Below are 12677 nucleotides of genomic sequence, written 5' to 3' on the forward strand. Positions count from 1 at the left end.
CTCATAGTCACCTTGGGCACAATGGAACAAAATACTACTCAGTCCAGCCCCATGCTCACTGTCTTTGAGCCCATTGCTATATCACCTACGTCAAGTCCACTGCATGGAGAGCCTCCCTCTTTGGGGGACTGACACTCTACCTCCTTTCTTCCCTGATGACGTGTTTCAATTACATGAGACGAAATCTTCTCATCCTTGCTTCTATGGAGTATTCCGGCTAAACTTCCTCAAGACAGATTTTATTTGGTCTTCTGGCTGGCTATTCCTGGTATAGTCAGTCCTCTTTACCAACCCCATGATTCAAAGGCATCAATCAGTTCTTCAGTCTTCCTTATTCATCATCCAGCTTTCACATGCATAGGAAGCAATTGAAAACAGCCTGGATTGGATGGAGCACGCAAGCAAGTGTGGTGAAGAAGGCTGATGGTGCCCGGCTACTGAGAGATATAGCGTCTGGGGACTTAAAGGCTTGAAAGCAAACAAGCGGCCATCTAGCCCAGAAGCAACCAAGCCCACACGGAAGCAGCACACCAACATAGGTGACCATGAAGGACAGAGGAGACCAGGTCTCCAACAACAAAGGTGGGGTGGTGGTGAGAATCACATCACCGTGAAAGAGGAGGAGTGCATGATGGGGACCCAATGCCCACCTGTAGACAGCTGGACACTCCTTCCAGAGGGGTAGTGAGGAGGAGATGGGCCACTCAGGGTTCAGTGTAGCAACAATGAAACTCAAAACCTTCCTCTAGTTCCTGAACGCTTCCTCCCCTCCCAATCATCATGACCCCAATTCTACCTTGCCTTGCGGACCTGGTTATACCAGAGGATGTACAGCGGTGCAGTGGGGATCTAGAGGCACAGGGAATCTAGGACAGACGAACCCCTCAACACCAGCGGTGGGAGTGGCGACACCAGGAGGGAAGGGCATGTAGAAAGGGAGAACCAATCTCGGAGATCTATGTGTAACCTCCTCTCTGGGAGATTGGCAAGGGGGAGGCAGGTGAGGGGAGACGTCAGGGAGTGTAAGATAAGATATAATAATTATTTATAAACTATCAAGGGACCAGGGGTGGGATCGGGGAGGGAGGGGAATGGGGGGGGGAATGGGAAACCGAGCTGATTCCAGGAACCCAAGTGGAAGGTGAATTATGAGAGTGACGAGTGCAACGAATGTATAAGGGTGCTTTGCTAAATTGATGTATGTACAGATTGTGATAAGAGCCTTATGAGCCCCAATAAAAAGATTTTTTTAAAAAGTGACATATTTGTTTTTCAACACTTTAAAGTGCTAGCAGATTTGCCCTACGCAATATGTTGTTTGATTTCGTGACTGCTGCTTCCATGGGCATTGATTGCAGATACAAAGTAAAATAAAATCCTTGACAACTTCAATGTGTTTTCTTTTATCGTGATCTGGCTCATTGGCTCAGTTGTAAGACATTCTGTTTCCTTGATGTTGAGCTATGATCCATATTGAAGGCAATAGTTTTAAATTGCTATCAGTAAGTGCTTCAAGTCCTCTTGCCTTTCAATAAGCAAGGTCGTGTCAATGGTTTTTCACCGGTCCTGATGTTGCATTCTTCAGATAGTTTATTTATTTAGTTTATTTCTAGATTGTTTCTAGATTATTCGCTTTTAGTTTATTTCTAGATTATTTGCTTAGCATACAGACTAAATAGTATGTAGAAATGACCCAAGCTTGATACATCTCTTTTTTTAAATGTTAAACCATGCGGTATCTGCTTGTTCTGTATGTTAAAAAGATTGTCTCCCAATCTATATGTAGTTGCTTCATCAGCAAAATGCAGTGTTTTAGAACCTGTTCTTCTTTGCAATGTTGCACACAATTGGTTATAATCCATGCAGTCCAATGCCTTTGCATATCCAGTGAACAAAGAGAAACAGTGTTTTCCTCTTCTTTGCTTTAAGCCTGGGTTCATCTGATACCAGCAATAATGTTTCTCGTTACTCCTCACCCTCTTCTGAATCCAGCTTGAATTCCTTGAATTAGCTGGATGGCTGCCATGGTTTTAAGTTATCTGTAGTAGGGCCTTCCTGACATGTCTCCTGTTCTGATTTGAAACACTCGTACAGACATGGTTAGTTGAAGCAGGTGACAAACACATGATTGATTGCACATGTTAGTGACACAGGATTGCACATGAAGCAGGTGACAGACACATGATTGCACATGTTAGTGACACAGGATTGCACATGAATCAGGTGACAGACACATGATTGCACATGTTAGTGCGAATAACCCAAGAAGAGTACATAAAACCCCTCTTGGAAGGTAAGTCTTAATCCACCAAGAATACAGTCATGCTTGTGGAATATCTTTAACAATGGTCACACTTTTGCTTCCCCTCAACCTGGGTTTGCTGCGTGCTCTTCTTCCACCACCTTAGGGTGTGGGAAACAGAAAGATTTCTCCCAAGTTGTCTCCCCTAAATATATGCCAAACTTAGTTGCTTGCTACACATGGTAAATGACTATACACTTCGAGGTCAATGAAAGTGGGTCAGAGGTTATGCACCCTAAGAGTTATCAGTCATCTAGAGCAATCAGACTGTATTGTCTGTCCCACCCTAAGGAGGACCCACTCCCTTCTGATAAGACTAGTAGTAGATTGTTTCCCTGAAGGAGAGCCCAGGGAGGTCAAGCCCACTCAAGGGTGACCAAGATTAGGCCGCCATCATGAATCTAGGGTCCACTCATCTTGTCACAAATATGCCCCTAGCCCCTCCCCTTCCTATTATGTGTACATCCCTAGCTCATCCCCTTCCTGTTATGCCTATACCCATTGTATATGCCCCTCCTATTGCATGTATTGCCTATTGTACAGCCCTTTCCTGTGACGTTATGTCTTTACCTGTAACTAGGGGGCATGCATGCCCCTAAAGGTATATAAGCCTTGGTCAGCAATAAATTACACACTCCTCCTGCCCTCTCTGCTCACGCTGTGTGTGTGGACCTAGCTGTTGAGATCATGGCCATGCAGGAGGTGAGCATATTACCATGAAATGTGTCTGCCTTCTTTATTTTACACTCTCTTATTATTCTCTATGACTTCACTATAATCTCTATATATCTCAACCGTACAATTGCACTTACTGAACCCGTGATTAGTTGTGGGGGGCTGGCTACCCCCACATTGGGGCAGTGAGTAGCTGTTATCTCTGCCTTCTGTAGTAAGTGTTGAAGGCCATTAAGACTCAGCCTTGAAATGGCTGAGAATTCTCATGACCTACGTGTCAGTGCTTGATAATTTCTTCTGTGACTTAACATTTTGAACAGACTGTCAAGGACAAGAAAGTATGTAAGGTCTGGGAAAATAGGTTCTTTAATTTTCTCAAGGATGTATGGCTTGGCAGAAGATGGGGTTACTATGTGTATTAAATGTGCTTGCTTAACAATGAGATAATTAACCCTGGGTTGTTTCTGCGTGGATAAAAGGAGTATGTAGAATAAACTCGGGACTTCAGTATTCACTGTTTCCCTCCCAATACTTTCTGTCTCTCTCTCTTTTTTTTTTACTTAATCCTCGCTCCCCCTTTCAGGACTGTTTGACTCGTCAGCTGGCTCTGACAAGTAAGTCTCTATTTTCCCAAACATTAAAAAATGACATTAATCGGCCTCTTCATTTTTCCCTTTTTCTGACTAAATTCTTTCACTCCTTCCTCTTAGCAATCTTGTTAGATCCCTCAGAGGAGAGGTATTCTTTGGTCCTTGGCTCGGCGTGAGAAAGAATTCATGCCGAAGCCTGGTTTGTGATCCAAGTGAGTTTTATGAGAATTAGAAGAGGTTTCAGGTTTAAACAGGCACCCACAGGGCTCCTCACAGACGTGCAGACTCCCTAGAAGCTGCTCGGAAAGTCACCTGTTGGCTCCAGGATCCTGCCTTTTCAATTATTCTGTGGGGAGGCATGGTGGACGACCATGGTCAACCCCATTGGCTGAATTGAATTTACCTGGCCTAGGTGGGCCAATCCAGGTGCAGCACTCCCCCAGGTGTACCTCCCCTTCCTGGCCGGAAACCCCAGCCTCTGAGCATGCGCAGTGTACCACTCCTTCATGGACCGGTAGCTCTGACCTCTGAGCATGCGTAATGGACACCCCAGCCTCTAAGCTAAACTACCTAACATTCTCAGCCACCATATTTTGAGTACCGTTTGACTTAGTGGTTTCTTTCCCAGTACAACATTCGACAATGTTCTGTGATCCATGGTTTTTCTCAGCTGATTTTTGTAAATATGTCATCAGGTCTCATGCCGCCCCCCCCCAAACCCCCCACACCCAGTCTATCTTAGCCCAGAAGCTCTACTGAAACCCGTTCACCATAGGTCTACATTGTTGTGTTGGAGATATCAATGGCATGACTTCGAGCTTCACAACATGCAAGCCGCCACAGCACAACAAATGCACAGACGGGAGGTAGCTATCACTGTAACTTGGATGCAATCCAGACCCCCTCCCCCACCTCCACCCCCTAGTGACTCACATCCTTTGTAATAAAAATGTCCTCTGCTTCACAGTGAGATGTGAAAGAATCTGGACAGGTGAAAACACGGTGTGGCTGTAAACTGGTGAGTGCTGCACAAGTGTAAGATGCTGTGACTGAACTGAGGAGTTTGGTTAGGCTTACCATCGGTTACACTAAAGTCAAAGCCATTGGAGTCAATGATTTGCCATCGGTCTTTTTGCAAGTCAGTGCAAAGCAAGACGCTCTGGTCTGTGAATCAGGAAATCTCTGTTATAATGTCAGTGTCGCTTTAAATTCTGTTGCAAAAGTTCTATGGCAAAAGATGAAGTATCCACGTACTGAACTATATGAAGGGTCACATACAGAACTGTAGAATAGTCTGGGGATTGGGGACAAGATAAGGTATGCAGCCATTGAAAGGGCAAGGCTAGATCAGACTCTTTTTCTCCATACGTTGCAGTGGTCTCAAATCAAATCCAGGGTGCTCTATTAAAGTCAACCCAGTTTGTCCTCTTTCTTTCCCAGTACTCTGGCCATGGGGATCTTATGAGATGATTCCTCTTTGATAGCTCAGTGGGGTATGCTTGCACATGCGGTAGACCTCATGGCTCCCTTTAGCTACGTTATGACACAGCTTTCCTGGGAAGGGATTCTCTCAGCTGCAGGGAGCAGTCCTGGCTAGAAGGGAATGAGGATTAGGGACTTTAGATTGACAGTTGTGCCTGCTACATGTAACAAGGTACTACATGACACTGGGGGAAAAAAAGCCGCCAAGCTCTTCCCTGGCCTTTCTTAGCCTTCCCAGCCCATCTGCCAGGAGGCATTGTGGGAAAGCATACATTATGCATAAAGATGGATCCATACAGATGGGCGTGTCACTTATTAAAACATTGAAATACTTTCTTTTTTTTTAACAATTTATTGGGGCTCATACAATTCTTTTCACAGTTCATACATATACATACATCAATTGTATAAAGCACATCTGTACAGTCTTTGCCCTAATCATTTTTTTCTCTTTTCTTCTTTTACATTTTCTTAGGGACTCATACAACTCTTACCACAATCCATACATATACATACACCAATTGTATAAAGCACACCCATACATTCCCTGCCCCAATCATTCTCAAGGCATTTGCTCTACACTTAAGCCCCTTGCATCAGGTCCTCTTTTTTCCCCCCTCCCTCCCCATTCCCCCCTCCCTCATATGCCCTTGGTAATTTATACATCGTTATTTTGTCATATCTTGCCCTATCCGGAGTCTCCCTTCCCCCCTTCTCTGCTGTCCCTCTCCCAGGGAAGAGGTCACATGTGGATCCTTGTAATCAGTTCCCCCTTTCCAACCCACTCACCCTCCACTCTCCCAGCATCGTCCCTCACACCCTTGGTCCTGAAGGTATCATCCACCCTGGATTCCCTGTACCTCCAACCCTCATATGCACCAGTGTACAGCCTCTGTCCTATCCAGGCCTGCAAGGTAGAATTCGGATCATGGTAGTTGCGGGGAGGAAGCATCCAGGATCTGGGGGAAAGCTGTGTTCTTCATCGATACTACCTCACACCCTAATTAACCCATCTCCTCTCCTAAACCCCTCTATGAGGGGATCTCCATCTGTCGACACTTGGGCCTTGGGTCTCCAAAAACCCAAAAACATGAAATACTTTTATGACAGGTGGTAAGTAGTCTCCTCCTGGGCCCCATAAGTGCCCAGTCCCCTACTTCCTGGGCCCCAGCATATAAAGAGTGTTCACCGAGCATGATACTGATCCAGTACTAACATTGGCTCTGACTGCTCAGTATCCCATTATGCTTAGTATCCTTAATGCTTACTGTCCCATTGTTAGGATTTGGGGGGAGGGGCTACCACAAAGTTTAGTTGCTCACCCCCAAGCCTAAGATGAGTAGATAAACAAATGTGGTATATCCAGGTAGTGGAATACTATTCAGCCATGAAAAGATATGCAGTACTAATACATACCACAACACAAATGAACCTTAAAAAATGTTGGTAAATAAAAAACTAGATACAAAAAGGTGAGCCATCAGAATGAAGGGTTCATTGCATAATATCCACTAATAACACATGCAAGTAAAATTTGTTGAAGACATTTCCAAATGCTGTTATTCATAGGGAGCTGCCATAATTGAAAGCGGATTCAGAAGCGAATGGGGCCTGAGGGATGGCATTGCCGACATCAGATGGGGCTTGGTTAATAACAAAGAAAACCAGTTGGTATTTCAGAACGTGGGAATTCCAAACGACTTCATTTTTCTCACATGGGCCATACACCAAGAGGCAGTTGTTCAAACAGAACAAGGGAATACTGTGTTGAGTCAAATCAGAAGTGTGTGTCAGTGTTGCATCTTTTCACTTATTCAGCCTATGTGTGAAGCATGGAACCTGAGAAGCTGAACTACCTTGTGGGGTCCAGCCCCACAGTCCAATGAGGCTTTAGGAGTGGCATGAGCAGTTATAGGAAACATGAGACAGGAAAGCAAGGCCCTGGGAACAGATCTCCAATATCAGGAGAAGAGCAGTCTTGAGTTTATTCAACAATAAAGCTTTCTAGTAATGGCATTTGCAAGCCTCTGGGAAGTACATGCAATGAAATGGGAAATATGTTCATCTTGAATATCCTGAAATCTTTAGGGGGCATTTAAAGGAAATGTCTGGTAAGCAAGAAATGAATGCTGTTAATCGCTCTTTAAGAATAAAAGACCCAGACTATCTGACCACGAGGTGTAGAAGGGACCAGGTATCAGACATCAATGAACAAAAAATCATATCAGTGGGTGGCCACCTTCCCAATACGATCACTGAAGAAAAATGCGTGCATAAGCAAATGTGGTGAAGAAAGCTGATGGTGCCCGGCTATCAACAGATATTGTGTCTGGAATATTCAAGGCTAGAAGATAAACAAGCGGCCATCTAGCTCAGAAGCAATATGGCCCACATGGAAGAAGCACACCAGCCTGTGTGACCATGAGGTGTTAAAGGGATCAGATATCAGGCATCAAAGAACAAAAAATTATATCATTGTAAATTAGGGTGAGTGCAGAGTGGAGATCCAAAGCCCATTCGTAGGCAATTGGACACCCCCATAGTGAAGGGGTGTGGGGAGGAGACGAGCCAGTCAGGGTGCAGGGTAGCAATGATGAAACAACTTTCCTCTAGTTCTTCAATGCCCATCGCCCCCCCCCCACACACACACTATCATGATCCCAATTCTATCTTACAAATCTGACTAGACCAGAGGATGTACACTGGTACAGATAGGAACTGGAAACACAGGGAATCCAAGACAGATGATCCCTTCAGGACCAGTGGTGAGAGTGGCGATACTGGGAGGGTAGAGGGAAGGTATGGTAGAAAGGAGGAGCTGATTGCAAGGATCTACATATAACCTCCTCTCTGGGGGACAGGCAACAGAAAAGTGGGAGAAGGGAGATGTCGGACAGTGTAAATATGACAAAATAATAATAATTTATGAATTATGAAAAGTTCATGAGGAAGGGGGAGGGGAAAGGGAGAGGGAAAATGAGGAGCTGATATTAAGGGCTCAGGTAGAAAGCAAATGATTTGAGAATGATGATGGCAACAAATGTACAAATGTGCTTGACACAAAGGATGTATGTATGGATTGTGATAAGAATTGTACAAGTCCTCAATAAAATGATTATAAATAAAAGAATAAAAGACAAAGGCACTGAATTTTCTTAGACAGAGGGATCCTTTAACTGTAGGCAGGCAAGCCAGCCAGCTGGCTGGAGGAGCCAGTTTATCATTTTATGGAGGGTAGACACGGAGACAACCTGGTGAAGATGTGCATCCGGCCTTATCTGTATCTTGGCACTAAGGAGGCAATCCTTTAACACTAGTGCTGGTTTTCCAAGCCCCGTGGTCACTTCCACTTCCATCCAGGTCCTCAGTTTCCCACACTACATGAAGAACATGGCATCAAGATTGGAGGGAGCTCACTAACAACGTTCGGTACGCTGATGACTCAACCTTTCTGGCTACACGGCAAGAGCACTTGAAGAACTGCTGATCAAGATCAAGATGAAGTTCATGATACAGAGCTCCATGTGAGGCTGGTGCAGAATCAGGGAGTGATTTGTTGGGTTGTCCCTTGAGGGCACTCTGACTCAGAGCCTGCTCCATGGCGGCTAAGAGCAAAAACAGACACCAAGGGCCATACCATGTATCATTCCAAGTGTAAGAAATGACCAGGCAATTCCATAGATATATATAATAGATGAATTTTTGCCTGTGGTTGGGGGACTGAAAACAGGGAGGACAGCTACTGGGGATGGAATTTACTGGGGAGGTAATGAAAATGTTCTAAAGTTGATTTTGGAGATGGATGCACGACTCTGTGAACAAACTGAAAGCCATCAAATGATATACTTTAAGTGGGGCCATTTTATAGTATGAATTATGTCTCAACAAAACTGTTAAAGATGCCCAGGGTATAACCAGATACCTATTTACTAATTAAAAATCATACGCACACACTATTGCATCAACGTATTGCATAGACTGTAAAACAAAGACTGGACATTGAAAAGCTACAGAAAACTAGGCTTTCCTAGAATGACATGAAACCTAAATAAACATTTTCATGTTTTCTCCCTGCAACCCAGAGAAGTGTTGGTTGAAATCCTGCTCTAGGCGCTGCCGCTGAGGCGCCAAATGGGTGGAGAGCCATCTGTTCGCAGGGTTTGCAGTTTCTGTTACTCTATAATGTCCCCAGGACCATGCAGTGGTCAAGAGAGGCAAGGTGTCACCGCTATACCTTGACACTCACAAAGTACCAGAAAACAGAGGAATGGCGCAACTGGGTAGAAATATCAAGAAAGATGATCATTGCTTACATTTTTTTAAATGAAGGATTTTTTTTTCTTACAGAAAAAGAATGGGATATAATAGTGCTATTCATAAGATAATTATAGCTTTTCTAGACACAAAAATTAATTCAGAGCACTCCGAGGCAGTGTCGTGTGGAAACGGAATGCAGTTCGAAGGTTGAGTGGGAGCATCTTCCAGCATCCCACTCCGGTCCCTCTGGCAGTGTGCGTAGAGCTTGGCTGGTTGTTGGCATTTGCGATAAGGGGGAAACAAAAATGTCTCTCTCCTTTATCAACAGCCCAATAGCATCGAGAGAAGAAACAAATAGCCCCTCCGTTATTTTCCTTTGCCCCCAACTTTGCAAAAGCCAGGGAACTCTAGAGAAAGGCTGGGTCAAAGTCTCTCTCCGGGTCTCAGTTCTTAGAAATTGAGTCCCTTCTTCATTTGGAGCCGCCCACTGGTTGCCATGGCAACACAACATCTGCTACCCAACTGGGCTCCAGCGGTCACTGGGTTTGGCATCCGCCAAGCTGTTGCCTGTTCTGTCTTTTGCCTGATGTGCTCCTCTGCTCCCAGAGGAGCACACCACGCTTTTTTTTTTTTTCCACAAAGGAACACTTATTCAAAAGGCCGGGTTATGGAGAGAAGGGAGGTTAAATCTATGCCAACTGCAATCCTGAGAAAGCAGGCTCTCTGCTCGTGGGCCATTACCTCTGCCAATCTGTGGATTAATGCGCTGTATCGTTTGATCTCAAATCCGACTGCACAGCATCCTCCCAGATTTATTTTGTTAAATTTTTTTTCCTGAGAAGTCTACATTATTTATCAAAACTTCTATAAGCCATGTAGTATATATAAATCCCACTCTTATTTGTCGTTTGTTATTATTTTAATACACATTGAGTTTAACTGCTTGTCTCCCATTTTTTTCTAACCCAAACCAAGCCAAACCTAGAGCCATCCAATTAGTCCAAGCTCGGTCTCCCAGTCAGCCTATGGGGTAGTGTACACGGAGACAAAGGGTTTTTAAGATACTAAGTCTTCACAGCAGCAGACAGCCTCGCTTTTCAAACTATTAACTTTCTACTTCGTAACCCAATATTTAGCACACTCTACTTCCTGGACTCCTTCCCATTTTTCCCCCTATCCACACTTTAATAAAAAAAAACCAACCTGAACAACATACAATATAAATGCAGGTTTCCTTGCCTACCACTTTCTTCTATCCATCCAGATGGCAGATTTGTTCCCATTGCCTTCCAACCCCTTCCCCGACTCGCCTGCTCCCCCACCCCCAAATACACCATGATTTGTCTTGTCTTGTACAAGAGCCGCAGAATGTACGTGGTTGGCACAAGAAAAGATTCTGCTCACAGAGCAGGCTGAATTCCATGTTTTAAAAATCTCCTCTGTAGGCTACTTCTACTTATCATTCACTTTGAGAGAAGCATCACATAGCTATTGTTTTCTGACATATTTGAAGAAGGACTTGAAAAATGGTATAGCCATTTGTTTGTCACATGTTTGCCAGTGAATGTTTGCCAAGATGCTCTCCGAAGAACGCAAGCACAGCCGGTCTAGGGAAAACGCACACACAGCTCACCAAGTTAAGCTCAACAACAACAACAACAAATCGATGTTAGAAAATCAGCTAACCATGTACAACTTCAATTTATAACCATATGGAATCCCTCCCTTCGCTGCTGTTGTTACATACTCCCTCCCCACTTTTCTCTGTAGAAACTGGCAGATCAATGACTCCACAATGGTTAGCTGTTAAACCAATTCGATTCGTTCCATTCCTTCGATAAAACCCTAGGTTTTTATTTCAGCGGAGAATCCAGTTTGCTGTCTGGCAATCACACTTTCTCTAACAGTTACAATTCTTTGCAAGGTCTTCAGAAATGAAGAGGTTTGCAGTCTAGCAAAGAGAACCCAGAGTCTGGGCCACTGATGACTAGAATCACAAGGATTAGTAGTCCATCAAGAGATCCCTTGTCCCACTTTGCCCAGGATTTTCCTGACCTTAGCACTGAAAAGCTCTCTCCCAGGACAAACGAGGATGACTCGACACCATCTCTCCTCTCTGACATCCAATTTTCTTGTTGTTTTTGAAAATGAGATTGACAATATGCTTCTCAAAGGTCCAGTATGGTTAGTGTTGGGTTAAATATGATTCAAGGGGATTCCATGTGTGTCAGAGCATAACTGGGCTCCAGAAGGTTTTCGGTGGCATTTTTTTTCAAAAGCAGGACCTCAGGCCTTTCTTCGGAAGTGTTTTGGGTTGACTCAACCTCCCACTTTTCAGTTAGCAACTGAGTACACTAAATGAGCACCCACCACTATCAAGTCAATTCCAACTCACCTTTCGTAGAATTTCCAAACCTTGCAAATCTTTACTGGACCGGCAGCCTCATCTTTCTCCCATGGACCAATTAATGGATTTGAACCACTGACATTGTGGCTAGCAGCCGGCATAAAAAGTTGAGGTGGTGGTATCTGACACCCTCTGCTTTCACAAGGGGGAAGGAGAATCCAATTCAAAATCAGCTCAAGGTCAATTCCTATGAGGTAGGAGTTGAACATGCTTCCGCCCTCTGACCTACTGGATCAATTCTAGTATATGTGCTGCCGAAGTGAGCACCCTACTGGATCAATTCTAACACTCACCATCCCTCCCAGCGGAGTCTCCACTTCTCTGCTGTGTCTGAAAATTCATTGCAGTGGCTACGGAGAACTCACATATCATACTCGTGATTATGCGGTTCATCATTGAAGCTACCAGGTTAGAGTTCAGGATCGAAAACACACAGGATGCAGTTCTTTGGTCAAGACAGCCTCTGCTTAGCCATGCCCAGTGGCACACTTACGTTTGCTCTTCGCCTCTGTGCTGCTTGAGCAATGTTACAAAACTCTTTTACTGGGTTGATTAAGTCCCAAAAGTCACTTGATGGTCTTTTAAATGTCTCAGCCTGAAGATGGCACAATTTTAGTTCTGTAGGTCTGTAAATCTAGCTCTCCCAATTAAGGCATGCTTCCTGCCTGAAGGGACTCAGCTCTGCTTGCTCTTTGGGCCTACAAGCCCACAGCTCTGTCTTGTGCTCTGGCTCTTGCTGCTGCTGTCCCTCCTCTACTGCTTCGCTGAAGTCACAGCTTTTGGTGCCTGGACCAAGAATGTTCAATGAGCAGGATTCTCAGAGTACAAAGGATATGTGTCCACGTGGGTTCGAACCCCACTCCCGGTACCAAAATGTATTAGACAGGGTTCTCTAGAGAGATAAAACCAGTTTGCTGATAATTTTATATATATATATTTATAAAGATAGATATATAACACAAGA

The sequence above is a fragment of the Tenrec ecaudatus genome, chromosome 9, assembly GCF_050624435.1.
Source record: "Tenrec ecaudatus isolate mTenEca1 chromosome 9, mTenEca1.hap1, whole genome shotgun sequence".
NCBI lineage: Eukaryota > Metazoa > Chordata > Mammalia > Afrosoricida > Tenrecidae > Tenrec > Tenrec ecaudatus.